This window comes from Poecile atricapillus, chromosome Z (assembly GCF_030490865.1).
Source record: "Poecile atricapillus isolate bPoeAtr1 chromosome Z, bPoeAtr1.hap1, whole genome shotgun sequence".
Classification (NCBI taxonomy): Eukaryota; Metazoa; Chordata; class Aves; order Passeriformes; family Paridae; genus Poecile; species Poecile atricapillus.
This window is the reverse complement of record NC_081289.1, coordinates 138,179,087-138,194,534: the sequence shown is the minus strand read 5'-3', so window position 1 is coordinate 138,194,534 and position 15,448 is coordinate 138,179,087. Positions and strand designations below refer to the sequence as shown.

At 44.4% G+C, this 15,448-nt stretch overlaps 1 protein-coding gene across 3 annotated transcripts in view; it reads right to left on the bottom strand.

Moving 5' to 3' along the window:
- Positions 1 to 11,256: 11,256 nt before the first annotated feature.
- DCAF12 (DDB1 and CUL4 associated factor 12) overlaps positions 11,257 to 15,448 on the bottom strand; it is a 32,304-nt gene continuing 28,112 nt past the window's right edge. For all 3 annotated transcript variants that reach the window (XM_058865039.1, XM_058865040.1, XM_058865041.1), the window contains one exon: positions 11,257 to 12,367. The gene's annotated coding sequence lies outside the window, so the exon portion shown is untranslated. The remainder of the gene's footprint in view (positions 12,368 to 15,448) is intronic.

Below are 15,448 nucleotides of genomic sequence, written 5' to 3'. Positions count from 1 at the left end.
CATTAATCCTACAAAGTGGTTTGGCTTTGCTTACTTCCAAGTTACCTAGTGTAAGGTTAAAAATAAATTCTTTAAACAAGTTAGGTCAAACCCCACAGAGAGACTGGGTCCAGGTATAAATTCTGAGTCAGCCAGGTAGGAATCCAAACCCAGATTCCATTAGAGAACATGATACAACCAAAGGAATTGCTGAAAGGGCCTGGTAAATATTAAGGAAGCAAAAGCCAGGAGGCTGAGTCGCTGCCATTTTTTGTGAAGGGCTCTGTTTCAACGGCAAGTACTGCTCCCCCTCCCTTCCTTTCCCTCACATGCAGCTCCAATTTCTCTACTTGGAAAAAAACAGCTGCTCTCAAGCCAGGACAGCCCCTCCATTCCCCTCCCACAGCTTTCCTTCACACAGCTATGTAGCAAACCCCGAGTTTCTGCTCCACAAAACATCCCGCTCCTCTGAACACAACCAACGGTGCTCTGCACATCCACACTCCTGGTGCTAACATGCTTACAAGAGAGAAGCTTCAAACCAGTCCACCTTGCTCCCAGGTGGCACCCAATAGCACTGCAGACATTCCAGCACAAGCTTTTAAACCTACTGCACATCAGAGGGTTCAGACCCTTGCCATAAGACTCAAAACATGCCCCAGCTCCTTTCTACATCCGGCTTCTTGCACGGGGATGCCTACCACTTCACTTCGCTGCTGAAATTTTCTTCAGCAACAGGAGAAAACGCAGAAGAGCTTCTTTTTGTTGTTTTTAAAGGCAAGGTAAGTCAGACCAATAGCAAAACCCTGCTGTGACACCCAGTTCCAAGCAACCACGCACAGTCGATGGAAAGGAAGGACTAAGGTAGAGAAGGTTAACAGAGGGAATGGTTCATTCATTGTCATGTCCTCAAGTAACCCACTGTAGCTGCTGAGATCTTATTGTCTGTAGCTGTGACCCCCCCCCCACCAGCGAGGGAATACCCGGGAACGGGATGAGCAACCACAACATGGAAGTAAAGCCCTGCGTAAGTCATGGATCAATACTTCATCATCCACTTGTTCACTTCTCGAACAGCCACCTCCCCTCTGGCCTGACTCCTGCCGCCAGCCTCACTGCTCATCTGCGGGGTCCAGCTGGTCCCGCTTTCCTCACATCTCCCCGAGCTAGAGGCACCAACCCGCCAGAGGGAAACCCCCGGTGAAGGAAACGAGCACCTCTAAGACGAGATGAAACCCCTCCTCGAAGGCGGACGGGGTACAGGACCCCCTCCCGCGGCTGTCAGGGGCTGCAGAGAGAACCCACCTCTCCCGGGGCCAAGCGGGTTCCCCCTCCCCAGCCAGGTGGGCGCTGCCCGCACCCGCGGCCCTGCTGAGCGGGAGAGGAGGGGGGCGGAGGGGGGAAAAGGCGATCTAGGCCAGGGCGAAGCTTCCCCGGGGCGGCCGCTACGGAAAGTAGGGCAAAGCCGCGTTCCCCCGCAACCCGTCGGCGGGCGGCCCGGGGCTGGGCGGCCCGGGCGGACACCGACCGACCCGCGGACCTACGGACCGCCGGCCGGACAAAGCGCGGCCGGGCCCGCGGGGCCTCGGGGGCGGCTGAGGGGGGAGCGGCCGCGCGCGGGGACCGTTGGCCGGGGGCGGGGGCGGGTGAGGGAGGCCCCGCGCGCCCCCCGCGCGCGCGGTACCTGCCCAGTGCGCTCACAAAGCGGCGGCGGCGGCGCCCGCGACCGTCACGTGACCTCCCCCTTCCTCCTCCTTCTCCTCCACGCGCGCGCGGCGTCGTTTCCCCCCCCTCCAACGTGACGTGACGTGACGCGCTCCAGCGCAGCCTCTCCCCGCGCCCCTCACGCACCGCCAGCGCGCGCCCATTCACCGGCGCCTTCTTCCGCCTCTGCCTCCGCCCCCTCCCGGTGACCACGTGAGCAGCGCGCGCAGAGGGAAAGCCCGCCCCTTCCTTTCGCCTTCACGTGACCGGGACCCCACCCCGCACTCGGCGCGCGCGGGGCGGGGGAAGGGGTGAGCCAGCGGAGCCCCGCCCACGGGCGCGTGAGGGAGCCTGTGGGGGTACTGCTGAGGTTTCACGTTGCGGGGACCGTGTGAGGGTTCTCCCCAGGGACCCCGGTAAAGGACACCCAGAAGTGCCCCTGGAGGGGTCGCGGGAGTTACCAGACGAGTGTAACTCGTTCGTCTCGAGGAACGCCCCGAGAGACCCCATGAGAGCCCATGCGAGGATTCCTGTGAGGAACCCTGTCAGGGACCTCATGAGGGACCCCCTGAGCGCTACCACGACCGGGCCCCTTGAGGGACCCCCGTGGCTTAGGAACAGGGCATTTTGGAACCAGTTCTGCACTTACAGTAGTGTAATCGTCTCCTCTTGCAAGGCTGGACACAGGGAGGCACCCTGTTGGCAAGGAGAAATCCTGGTCAAAAAATAGCTGCACTACAGGAGGAGAAACTCAAATATAGCATGGTGGGGATTCTCCCTGGGAGAACAGGGAGGGGTTGGCACAGTAGAAATACATTAGAGAACTTGGTGCAGCTTCTGGCAGCCTAAACTCAGTGATGACGAGACAGATGGCGAGAAAGGACAGTCAATACAACTTGACTCCCTGAGATGAGGAGTTTTGAGTTGTGGGTCAGGAGGAGGGAAAAAAAAAACCAAACAAAAACATTTCTTCCATTTAGGCTTTTTCCTGCTGTGCATTTTTTCCACTGTGTACAGCACCTCTGGTTTCCCAAAATGCAGTGGTCCTTACCCTTTGGGCATCATTGCAAGGCATGTTAAAGCTAGGCTTACTTAGCCTATGTGGAAGTTGGTCCCTGCTTGGTGCTGAGCAGGCAGGGCTGGTGAAGGTGATAAGTCAGAGTGTTCTGCTCCTGGTGCCACGTCCTTGACCTTTTCTGTGGTCTGATATCCTGTACTGTTGTTTGCCCATCCCCTGTCCCTTGAACCCATATTCTCCATGTAAGCATGTGAAAAATGAGGTTCACATAATTTTTATAGAATTTAAAAGTTTAATAAAAAAACAATTAGGAGAAAAAATAAAGTATACAGATACGGCTGGGTGTCTCTGCATTCAGCTAAGAGAGCACACCTTACTAACAAAGGATTGTCCCTTAAAAACAGAACCTTACATATCCATAAATTCTCATACATATTCATACATTCTTCTTAGGATCTTTGGTGTTCTTCTGTTTAGTTTTCTCTTGCCCCCTTCCCAATAGATCAATCTTCTTGACACCATTGAGATTTACATTCTCTGATACCAAAGATGCAATAAATTCCTCCCCCCCAGAGCTCTGGTCACTGCTGTCTTCATCTGGATAAGATAGTTTACAAATGCAGGAGTTCTCTAGCTATTTTTTTTTTTCTTCTCAGTCTTTGGGTTATACAAACAAAAGCAGTTTTTATTTTAATACTATGCCATAGCCTAACATATATGTATTATACTACTATTTCTAAATTTCATCAATAAAAGAAATAAAGAAAATTATATTAATACAACAACATTTCTCATTCTTATACACATAACATTCATTTTAATATTTGCGAAAAGCCAACAATATAAAATGTATCTATAACAAGCAGAAAGGGCATAAAATCTGATTTTACCCTAAACAGTATCTGAAAATTAACTGGTGTTTTTCATGCTTCTGTCTTTTCTGTGTAGATAGAAAGATAGATAGATTTAGCCAGTCTGCATCCTTGATGGCTATTGCATAGGTGGACAGGAACTACAACAGATCCTGCTGCTGAGGAGCTGCAAGACCTCCCTGTTCCCATTTTTTCTTGGCAAGATAGAGGGTCCTTTGAACAAAATTGAAATTCAGACCAAACAGTGCACAGGTATTGTTGATTTTCTTGATGCAGCTGTTGATATTTTATTTTATTACTATTGCTGGGGGACAATTAATTACATCTGTAAACAAAGTTTCACAGGCTTTGTGACAAACATGTCTGCAGCTCCATAATCTGTGTGGATTTAATCAGTATTATTAGTATTCTTCCATTATGGCTTGGCAATCCTTTGATAATCAAGATGGAAATTTGATGTGCAGCATGAAACAACAAAGGCTGAGAGCTCTTGAGATGCTGTTGTCAGATAGTATAGTGCCAGCTGGAATGTGTCTCTGAAAATTGCACAGAATCCAGCCCGAGTGTCACACTGTATTAGGAACGGCGACAGTGACGACATAGACTCTCAGCTTAGTGGCAAAGAGAGGGCACATTTTATTCTTGCAGATCTTCTTTTATAAACAGTTCCAAGAAGGTCCGTAAAGGTAAAACGCTCGTTGGTCATCAAACTAACACATCACCATCATTGGACAGTTAGGAACAACACCCCTTGACTATTTCTTGCAAGAAAACAAGGAGACAGACAACACCTGCAAGGGTTGTTTTCCTTCTCTAAGGACTGTTTGAAATCCCCCTGATGATTTCACAGGCCAGAGTGAGAAAGTTGTGTACTTGACTTTCCCACAGGCTCAAGCTAGTGCCTGAAGCCTAAAAATCTCTTATTGACCACTGTCAATAAGAGCATTTTGAATGGGAGAAAACTAAGCAAGCATACCAGGACCAAAGTGTTGTAGACTGTTTCTGCTGTACATGGAGTAAATATAAATGAAAAAATGGCATATTACATGGCATTACAAGCTTCCAGAGGAGAGCTAAGGGAATAAAATGGTGGAGGCTTAGGAACAAAGTCCCTCACTCCAAATATTGATTAGGGGGAATTTCTTCACTGAAAGGTAATGAAGAATTTGAATGGACTGCTCAGGGAGCAGGTAGAAGTGTTCTTTCAAATGACTGGATGTGATACTTAGTGCTCTGTTCTATTTGCCAAGTTGCTGATCAATCACAGAATGGACTCACTCTCAGGTGTCTTTTCCAACCTAAATGATCCTGTGATTCAGTACATCAGACTTGGAGGGAAGACCCTGCATTGAACACTGCAAAGGTTTCAGCAGGCCTGGCAAGCAAATTCTACCTACTGCCTGTCAGGATTCTTATCTGTTGTTACAAAGATTTGCAACCTCTTTGGTTTTCCGACCATTAAAAAACAAGTTGTTGCAGGTGCAAATCCAGATAGGCTATTTCAGCTTACTGCAGTCACTTACTGCTTTTCTCAGTCACTTTCTTCAGATTTCTGAAATAGGCTGCAGATAACATACCACAGGCAGGACACCACTGTTCTGGTTCTGGTGCTTTGGCATTCTCCTTGCCTTTGTGAGGGGAAAACTGCTTGTGTTAAGAATATCACCCTGTTCCTAGTTCAGGAGTCTGTTGTACTTCTGTGTTGCAGTAAAACTGTGTTGCAGTATCTTCTTAACAAGCTCAAGGTGGTACTATCTTCCCTGTTCCTAAGGCTGTCTCCCACTTTCCACGCTACCAACCCTTCCCCCCATCAGGCTCATTGGACAATTGATCTGACTGAGCTGAAGTTCAGAGCAGTTTTTTGCTATTTATTCTGAAGTTTTTATTTTCTTTGTGCCCTGTTTTTTTTCTTTTTTACATCACTTGATCTAATAAAATATTGCTGTTCACTGCAAACTGACCCTGATGACACCTCTTCAACAGCACTACGTTTTCTAAAATATGTTGCACTAGCTTCAGAGAGTCAACATAATCCAGGTACACAAGCTCTGCAAGGGAAAGGCTCAATATAAAGACACCTATCTTAACTTTCAGCTTTGAGTTAAGTTTGCAGGGAATTTGTGTAGAAGCCCAGAAGATAATGGGGCTAATCTCAAACACTGATAGTCATGTGGCTGTGGAGCCAACCAAGGATTGTTGGTAGTAACAGCCAAGGATTGTTAGTAATAGCACACTGGGAAAGTGAACAGAATGTGGCTGGAGAAGGGGCCACATGGAAGTAGAGCAGCACATTCTGGGACACACATCCTTGTCCTGGCTCCTGGAGATAAGCACAACACAACACAGCACAAGTGTAGGAATGAGGTCAAGAATCAGGCGTGGGCTGTAGGAGGATACGGAGACCACCAAATACCCTGAAGCCTCCAACCCATTTCCAAAATAACTAAATTACACAGAAAGGGAGAAATTTACCTCCAGTGCAGGGAAACTCATCTATAAAAAGGTACCCCCAAAAAGCCCAGGACCCTGTGTGTGTACCCCAGCACCCTGCATACCCCATTAGTTGCATCGATGATGGAGCCAGGACTGCTGATCTCTCTTTCTCTTTGTTCCTTCCCTTCTCCTCCTCTTTAAGACCTCTCTCTCTCTCTCTTTCTCTTCCCTTTGACCTCCCTCCTTTATCCTAAACCCACTGCCATGTGCTTATAGGACATCAGAGATTAACATAACAGTTTCCATGCAGACTGTATAATTTACTAATAGAACTCTGTAAGATTTTGTGGGCCCTCTTGCTGTTTCTCTAGTCCACAAGCGTCTGTGAATCTTAGGTGCTCCCTTCTCCTGAAGGGTGGGATGCCACAATATGGAATTCTTCCTAGGTATAATGGAACAACTGAAAATTTTGGTGGCAAAGAGGAGTTTTCTCAAGAGAACTGTTACAAGGATTTGATAAAAAGAGATGTTATCTTTGGGCATACCTGGGGTTGGTGCTGCATTTAGATGTGGGGTTAAAGTTGTGAGGATACTGCCAAGAAATGGGATCTGATGTGTTAGATTGTGTTGCTATGCCTGCACAACCAGAGCTTCCACGACAATTGCACTTGAAAGGGTTGCCATTTACGTTATGGAAGCAAGCCCTTCTGCTAGAGATACTGTTCTGCTAGAGATAACGGTGAAGACAGGAAGGATAATTATGTCATTGTGTCCAGACTTCATAAAGCCCAGGCCATTAAACTCCTAACATCCATGGGCTGCGTTAATATATCAGGTCTCAGCATCATCCTTGGAATTTGTGGCTTGGGCTGCTTGATCATTCTTTAGAGTGAGTGGGTGCCTGGAGATGTCCCTCTTCTCCAGGTGGTCCCTGCAGACCTTATTTCAAGTTTTCTTACATTCTGGTTTGACTGTATGAAAAAGGTGATGCATTTCACATGACCAGAATCTGAAACTGTTCTGCACAACCACTTTAACCCTACTGTAATTTTCCATTCTTTCAACCTTTTCCAGAAAATATTTTACCTGTATTTATTTCCAGATTGTGGAGACAGTTCCACATATCTGAACTTGATACTGATCCTGCTGAGCCTTGCTTAAGCACCTGTTTCAGAAGGATGCTGGCAGGGGTCAACCTGTGTAGAGCATGCTCTTTTAATGGTGAGTGCTGAGTTTTTGTCATATTCCCCGATTCGATTCTTTGATGTGCCTACCCACAGTTACCTCTACCAGACAAACTGTTTCTAAGAATTAAACAGGCTGTTGTTAAAAAGAATTGTTTTACATACAACACCATTGTTTGGCATTAGCTGTGTATTTAGCCTTGAATTATCTATTTAGTCCTCTATCAATTTTCCATTATTTTGTCTGTGACATCAGAAAAAGCAGTCTGCAGATGCCTGGTTGTTTTGTCCCCCACTCTAACAATGTCATGCTTCCTGCATCTTAAAATTCCCTAAGATTAAATTATCTCCAAGAAGCCAGAAGTTTCCTTGGCCAGCTCTTAAAGAACTTGGTGAGGCAGAGTTGCAGTAGATGATCACTGAAGGTCTTTTAAACATCCTTGCACTCATCCTTATTGCACACTGCCTCTTGCAGCACTTACAGACCATCTGCCTTTATCAGCTGGATTTTAACAAGCCTAGTGGAATCACAGCCTTCCCTTATTCCAGATAATATAAAGGTTCCTGTAATGAATGGTAACAAACTAGTACTGTTAAGTGGAAGCTGGATTTGCACCATTAGCTGTTTTCTCCCGAACTCCATCTTAGGATAAATTACAAGTATTTTTATTCTGTGATACATTTTAGGAAAATGTTTTGAGTAGCGTGTCCAAGGATATTTGCCAACTCTGGTTAAATGTCAGCCATCTGTTTTCAGTTTTAAAAGGGCTGTTTGTAGATGCAGCAACTGGCAATGGCAAGAACAAAGTAGTGAGCTTGGGACACCCCAGGGAACTGTAGGCTGGTGAGCCTCCACCCAGCCCTGCAAAGATGATAGTACTGAAAAGTCTGAAACATTGAGGACAAGAAGGTGACTGGAATCCATACATCCCCAGTATGGACAGGATGAGCAAGTCATGTCAGGCTGACCTGGTCACCTTCTGTGATGAAATGACTGCCTTGATAAATGAAGGGAGAGGAGAGGGATGTTTCTCAGTTTGGCCATAGCTTTCAATGGTGTTTGCTAAAAGAATGTCATAGACAAACTGAAGGACTACAGACTGAATTTATAGACATTGAGTCGGACTGAGAACTGCAGAGCTTCTGGGTTCAAGGGTTTGAGATCACTGGCAGAAAGTCCAGCTTGAGTCTAGTTGCTGGTGTTGTGACCTAGGTCCCAGACCGGGACCAATACACATTCAAGCTCCAGATGTTTCCCTTCTCTTTAAGCAACAAGTTGAGCAGCCCAAAGCACAGGACTAAAAGCTTTCCACAAAACCTAATAAATTCCAAGTACCACAGCAACAGCCTACAAAATAACAGCGACAATAGGGTTTTTTAGACAAAGCCTATTTATACTGATAAAAAGCTGAAGCTGGCTTTCTGCAATTAACAGGAAAAAGCTCCTATAAATACAAATGGCAAGTCATCATGACTCCTAGAATTTATTTCCTACATGAAGTGGTGTAATCAGGTGGCAAGATCATAAATTGTTCTAACTTAATAGTGGTCTGTTGGTATCCTCACTGGCCAGCTGCAGTATGGTGTCCAGCAACCCTCACCAGCAGTACACAGGCTGCCGCCATAGCACATGAAGAAGTCAATCTTCTTGTCTTAGTACTGACCAACTTTTCCTCAGCCTTTTGGCTCCAAGATCTTTCTTGGGGCTCAGATACATGGGGAAATTAGCCGTAATTTCTCCCTAGCCTAGAACACTGCAATTATATGGGGTGGAGTTTTACAGCAACAGTGTCAGTCTGTCTCCCCAAAGACAACCTTTAGTCACATTTGTCTAGAATATGTAAAATTTCTGTTGTAGCTGAATCTGTGTGCTTCACATTCAGCATGCATCAGCATTGCAGTCGGTTTGTAGAGATAAGAAACCCCCAGGACAGGAAAACTTTTGACAACACAAGTGAAGAAAACCCACAGGCACTGATTACAGAGGTTATAATTCTTTCTGCTGACACTTCAGCATCCCTGGAACATGACCCTCACTCTGTTTATGTCTTTGGCACAAATAGTTCAAGCAATGTCTAGCTGACAACTTTTGATTGCAGCTCTGCACTTGAGGCCTGTAGCTTCTCTCTCACCTCTTCCAGCTCATGGTACACCTCATTGAAGAGGAAAGAGTAAGACCCTCTGTGCATGGCAGTATTTTGGAGCAGCTGACCCATAGCTCCCAAAGCCATGTTGGCCACGTGGTCCCTTGAGCCTTGTAGGGGGCTGAAACCCTCTTGATATTTGTTCTTCCAGAGGCTTGAGAGGGACTTGAGGAAGGTGGGAGACTAAGCACAGAGATTCTTGTTTTCTAATACACTATGAATTTTCTCACTTTCAGTCTCTCAAAAATGGGCCACCTCTTGCCTAAAAAACATTTCAAGCAATGTCCTGGCATCTCTTTATTTATTAATTCATTTACTGGAAAGCATCTTGTATTTGAAAGAGTATCCTGATCTTCCATTCACAAACAGGATAAATACAGCTATGGCTAGGAAGAACAAACAGAACAGTGTGAAACTATTCTGAGTCCTGTCCTGGTTTGGCTTCCTCCTTGAACAACAGCGGTGCCACCAGCTGGCAAGAGCTGAGGCCTCAAGTCACAGAGATCAGAAACAAAATACACCCAAGAAGGAAAGTGATGACAGCCAAGGAAACCTGCAGCAGCTGGGCTGGAACTGGAGGCAGGCAGCAGATTGAGTGTTGAAAGGGGTAATGTCGACTGCCACATGTTTGCACCGTACAGTGAAGGCATAGTTGGTAACACCATAGACCAGCTGCAGGCTCCAGGCCAAGGCGTGCAGTGGATCTCATTTTGGTTCCACAAACAGGAATGATGATGGCCACACATACACATGCCAAGCATGGCCAGTGAGAAAGCACCGAGGGAACCCAGACTGTTTGGAAGAAGGAGTGAAGACTCTGGTCATAAAACAGTTACAAATCTCTTCCCCCAAAAATGGTGAGCTGTCTTACATAAGGGAACAGATTCATCTGCACTGTGAATGGGAAAGCAAGGGGACCTGCAAGACAGGTGATGGGACAAAATAGATGAATGCTAAAATTAGTTGCTTGTGGACAATTTAAGACTTTTTATTGCTGAGATTTAAGCTGGACATGCATGTAAGAGGAGCTCAATGAATACCAGCAGCTTTGGAATTTGTGAGCTCATTTTTGGTCCTTAAGTCAGCTGGCAAGCCCCACACCATCTGAATGCTGTATTCAATGGAGCATCTGAGGCAAGTGGGGAGTTAGTGACCCTGGTTGCCAGAGCCCTCTCTAACCCGTCATTTTCTGTACGTCTCCAGGGCCAGGGGCTTTGGTTCTCCTTTGCATCTCTTTGTTTGGTTAGAAAGCCCAGTGGAATGACAGTGTTAGCGTTCCTATGTCTTTTTAAATTCTGCTCTTCCAACATTCATAAGCATCAGTAATACCTACTACGGGGAGCAGAGATAGTCTCCTATCTAGCTTAAAAACCTTTATTTACAAAGCTTCAATTTGTCCATGGTCATGGAAACTACCCTCTCAGGATGAGGCCAAGGGTGAAGACAACAAAGCCGAAGCTGATTTTAGGCACAGGATTTTAACCTCCAGCATAAAACTGAGACCTCTTAAGCATTCCTCTTCTGAAAAAATAACTTTCCCTCTTATAGGCAGTGAAACAGGAGAGCTGTGTGAAAGCCTCAGTCTCTGTGCAGTGCAAATATGTGGAAGGGCTACAGATGGAGTTTGGGATGCAAGATCTCCCTAAAACCTGTAGTCCTATACCTGACTGTCCACGTACATTTACCTGTGCTGTTCAACACTTCTAAGAGGTAGGTCCTTAGAAAAAAATAGTGGTTGAAAGGAAACTCTTGCCTCAGAGCAAATAAGTTATCAGAACAGTTTGTTTTCATTGAATCAGTTATGTCCACAAAAAGGCTGGACTATTGCAGTAAGAAACCCAAGCCCATTTGCTTTTAAACTGCCCTGGATTTACTTGCAAAGGGATATTAACAAATAAGGGAAAAAATCAGCCAAGCCAACACACTATACAAATACATTTTATTTAGAGATACCCATAGTAAGATGCACAAATACTTTTTGTTCACCAATTTTCAGATCACACGACTTCAAGTAGTGGAAAAAAACAAACTGCAGTTAATTACAATTATCTATGTAACAGGGCAGTAGTAAAAGTTTCATTTGCCAGACTACAGCGTGGTTAACGATACTCAGATGAAAATGTACAGGTCTAGGTATTTAAAAAGTGCATGGGGCATTGCCACATACACTAACATGCTTCTTCAAAGAGCAATATCTTTCTGGCATGTGAACACAGTAACCCGGTTAATGCTAGAGGGAAAATAGGCTCATAATTTGATTTGGAAATGTATCTACTAAAAGTTTTCCTCCAAACAGCAAATTATTTGTGACTGACACATGGAAACCAATCTATAACAATCACTGTTACATTGTCCATGTAGTCAAGCAACACACACATGACGTAAAATTTAAAATTATCAGTTCCAGTTTATGCCTTCACAGCTTTTACACCGTCTTCTTCAAAAGAATCCAGAATACTTAATTGCAATTAACAAGCTGGTGGAAGGGCTGTAATCTGAGCTACACACTCTCGCACTCACACCGAGTTCTTCCACAAGAGAAATCTCAAATTAAAAAAAAAAACATATTCCACCTGTAAGGACATCAACTGGCTCATGTATTGCTTGGTTTATTTTTAAATTCCCATGTAAAGGGAGGGAAAGGTAGGAAGCTGTGCTGGTCTTAGAGAATAGCTGCATTGGTTTAAAGTTATATTTAAAACACATGGAACCGGGACTCTTTATCTCCAGGGTCTCTCTCAAACCAAGGAAATTCATTAGGTTCCACTACTCAATGCAGTCCCCATTTTGTTTTTAAATAGGGATAGTGCTGAATAGTGCTTGGGAAAGACCAGCAAGGACTGTTGTGTGAGTGACAGCATGTAAGAGCAAGAAACAGATTAAATCAGTCTTCAGATAATCTTCTTCCATTGCAAACCAAAGAGCAACTGAGACTGACTTTTCATTATAGTTGAGAGGCACATTTTGCATTGATGGATAGAAAATCTTGGTTTATGTTGCAGCTTTCTGTGGCTTAAAATACCACATAACTTCCTGTTAAAGCAATTTTAAAAAAGAAACAAAAACAACCCCCAATTACTGTTTTTATACTTAAAATTCATAAGCTGCTCCCTCACCTATTCTACTCAGAGATACCTTTCTACTTGTGTATGTGCAGCTGCTTTCCTCATTGTTTGTCTAAGAGATCCTTGTTTCTGTGCATCTTGAGCATAGAAAAATATTTCTGATGCCTCAGGATGGGACCCTGTACTATGTTCAGGAGCTGAGAAAGTCAGTATGGTTTTGTACATTTCCAGTGAACCACAAAATAAAAACAAGAAAAAGAAAAGCCACTGAATTGCAATAACCAGCAGTATGGAAATCAACTCCATGGAACAGGAGTGACTTTGGAGAAAACCTTTTTGGACTGAAAGGGATATGGCAGTCCAAGATAGCTAGAGCTGAGTAAAAAAGAAAAAGAACACTGTGAGCAAGGTCCCATCCCAGTTCAGCAGACCACTGCCTAAGCCAGTGTAGAAGTTCCAAAGTCTGATTAGGGCTCTAACAGGTACCCCTAGGCTTTGCAGAACTTGGTACCTGAACTCGTACACCATGAGGGAACAGGGAACTTGCTCAAGTCCCAAGCAGCAGTGTGACAAGATGTGAGGCTGGGACAAGAGACTGAGACTAGAGACAGCATTTTGAACAAGAGGGACAAAGCCCACCAGAAGTCACTTACCCAGTTCTGTCTGTAACAGCCCCACTATCACACCTGCAATGTGAGAGAAGCCCAAAACAACCAGCTGAAGCTGTAAATCACAGCTGGCCTGTTATACCCCTGCACTGTCAACAGCCAGCCAAGTGGAGGACAATGCAGACAAGGCCCTTTCACTCCACCATCCCTGCACAAAGCATGTGGAGGGGGCTGGTGGCAGCTGTGAAACACATTAGTCATAGTCACTCATGAAAACAGTGACAAGTGCACTGATAACCTTGAATGCTGAAGAAAAGACTGAGTGACCACTGGGGGAACTGGTTTTTCCACATGCCATCTTCACATCTTCTCTGAAGAGGGATGACTACCAGTTTTGAAAGCTCTGGGAGCAACTAACTTGCAGTGATCTAAGGCATGATGGCACAAACCCTCAAGGCCTACCCTTCAAGCATTCCATTGCCAACTCACCTCTGAACCTAGCCAGCCTTTGTCATTCTTGCTGGCCAAAGTACATTATAATAACTTTTCTCTTTTGAGCACAGGGTTATTGTTTTGCTCATATCCCTACTCTTTTATAATTCCACCCCAAAAAAATAAATCGCTGGAGGAAACCTTTACATGGGATCAAGCCAGCAACTCATCCTCCTGATATTGCTCTGAATGAAATCTTTAGCCAAGACTTAGAGTAGCAGTCAAAGATGCCAGTTCTCTGGCTAAACCACTACAGATCAATTTGACAAACACTGGGTGAAGGCATAGGGCACCTCTACTTCCTAATCTGCTGATATCCACTGAAAAATATGGCTGCAACAGGATTTCAGCTTCTGCAGACTGTGCAGGAGTGGAGTCTCCACTTGCAAGACAGGCATCCAGCCATGGAAGTTTACGGTAAAAGTACAGAGTGATCTTGCCACATTGGGCTACAGATTTTCTTTTTATTATGACTTGATAATTTTCAGAGTAGGCCAACAACTTTGAACTGATTGTTACAGGTGAACTAGGAAGAAATGGGAGAAGAGGAAGATACCAAAGATAGAAAACAAAGTTAAATCCATTTGTTCTACTTGGAAAAGTGACCGTCATAAAAACAGCACCTCACTGAATTTAAATTAAAGAACTCTGAAACTGACATGAAGCAAACAGAGCTCAACAGTATGTGGGCACTGTGGTATAGAGAGAACAGACAGCATAGAAAACACACAGACCTTAGAGTTCCATGACCATGTATTAATGTCAATACACTGATGACTAATCGTGCTGATTCTACACACAAAGGTAGCCTCATGGATCAACAGAGCCCAGTACTGTAATTCAGTTAATTATGCATAGGCATGTCCATGGAAGACCCAGCAAGTGAAGATATAGTATAGAAGACAAAGAAGTTCCTGTTTCTATGCTCTCATGAGACATAATGTATCAATTGTACTGTCTGCATAAGATTCAGAAACTCAACCCAAATTCCAGATGTCAGTTTGAGGTTTGTAAACAAATATATCTTTAGAAAACTAAGCCAAATATATGCCTTTGTGTTGAAAAAAACAACACAAAAATCCTTTTCAGAGGGGAGAAACAATTTGAAAGGTAACAGAACACTGAGCTCCATGTGCAGACAGGCTAGTTTCACATACTATCTGCAGTTTCCCACTGTTCCATTTGTAAGCTGCATCAATGACTTGGAACAGGTTAAAAAATGTGCACTGTAATATTCAAAGAGAACTGTTACTACTTTGCTTGACAGCTTCTATGATAGTTCAGGATTCAGTGCTGTTTCTGATACAGGTCATGACAGAAACAAGCTGAGAAAGCCTCTGTTAGATGGGTGGAATTGGAGGAGTTGTTAACAAACATCAGACTCTGGATTCAGAACAAAAGCCATCAAGTATCAGCAAGTCCCAATTATTTTTTTTTTTTTCTCAAAGCTTTGGATCTTATTAAAAGTATTTGGGAAAAAAACCCAAAACATTAAAAACAGTTCACTGTAGGAAACCCTACTTTCAGGCAACAAGTTATGATCACTGCACATTTTAAAACACCTTGTGTATTTTGTGCACTTATGCACCATAGGCAGTGGGGAAGATCCAGCATTTATCTACACATGAACATACAAGCAAGCACTGACAGGTGTTACTGGCAAGACTGATACCAAGACCAACCAGCACATTGATTTGTCTACACCACATCCTAAGACAAATGGAACAAGTCACAAGTAACAGTACAAACCTGTTGCAATTTTAACACATATATCTTAGAAAAAGATAATGCATGTAACCTAGGACAGTGACAAATTTGAGATAACTATAAAGATCAAGGTACCAGAAGAGGAAGGCACATTAACCTCTGGTTGGTCCATTTCAGTACTATTTGGATGAGTCATAGTGATTTATACCCTGAGACTGTGGGAGGCCTTGAAATTAAAAGAG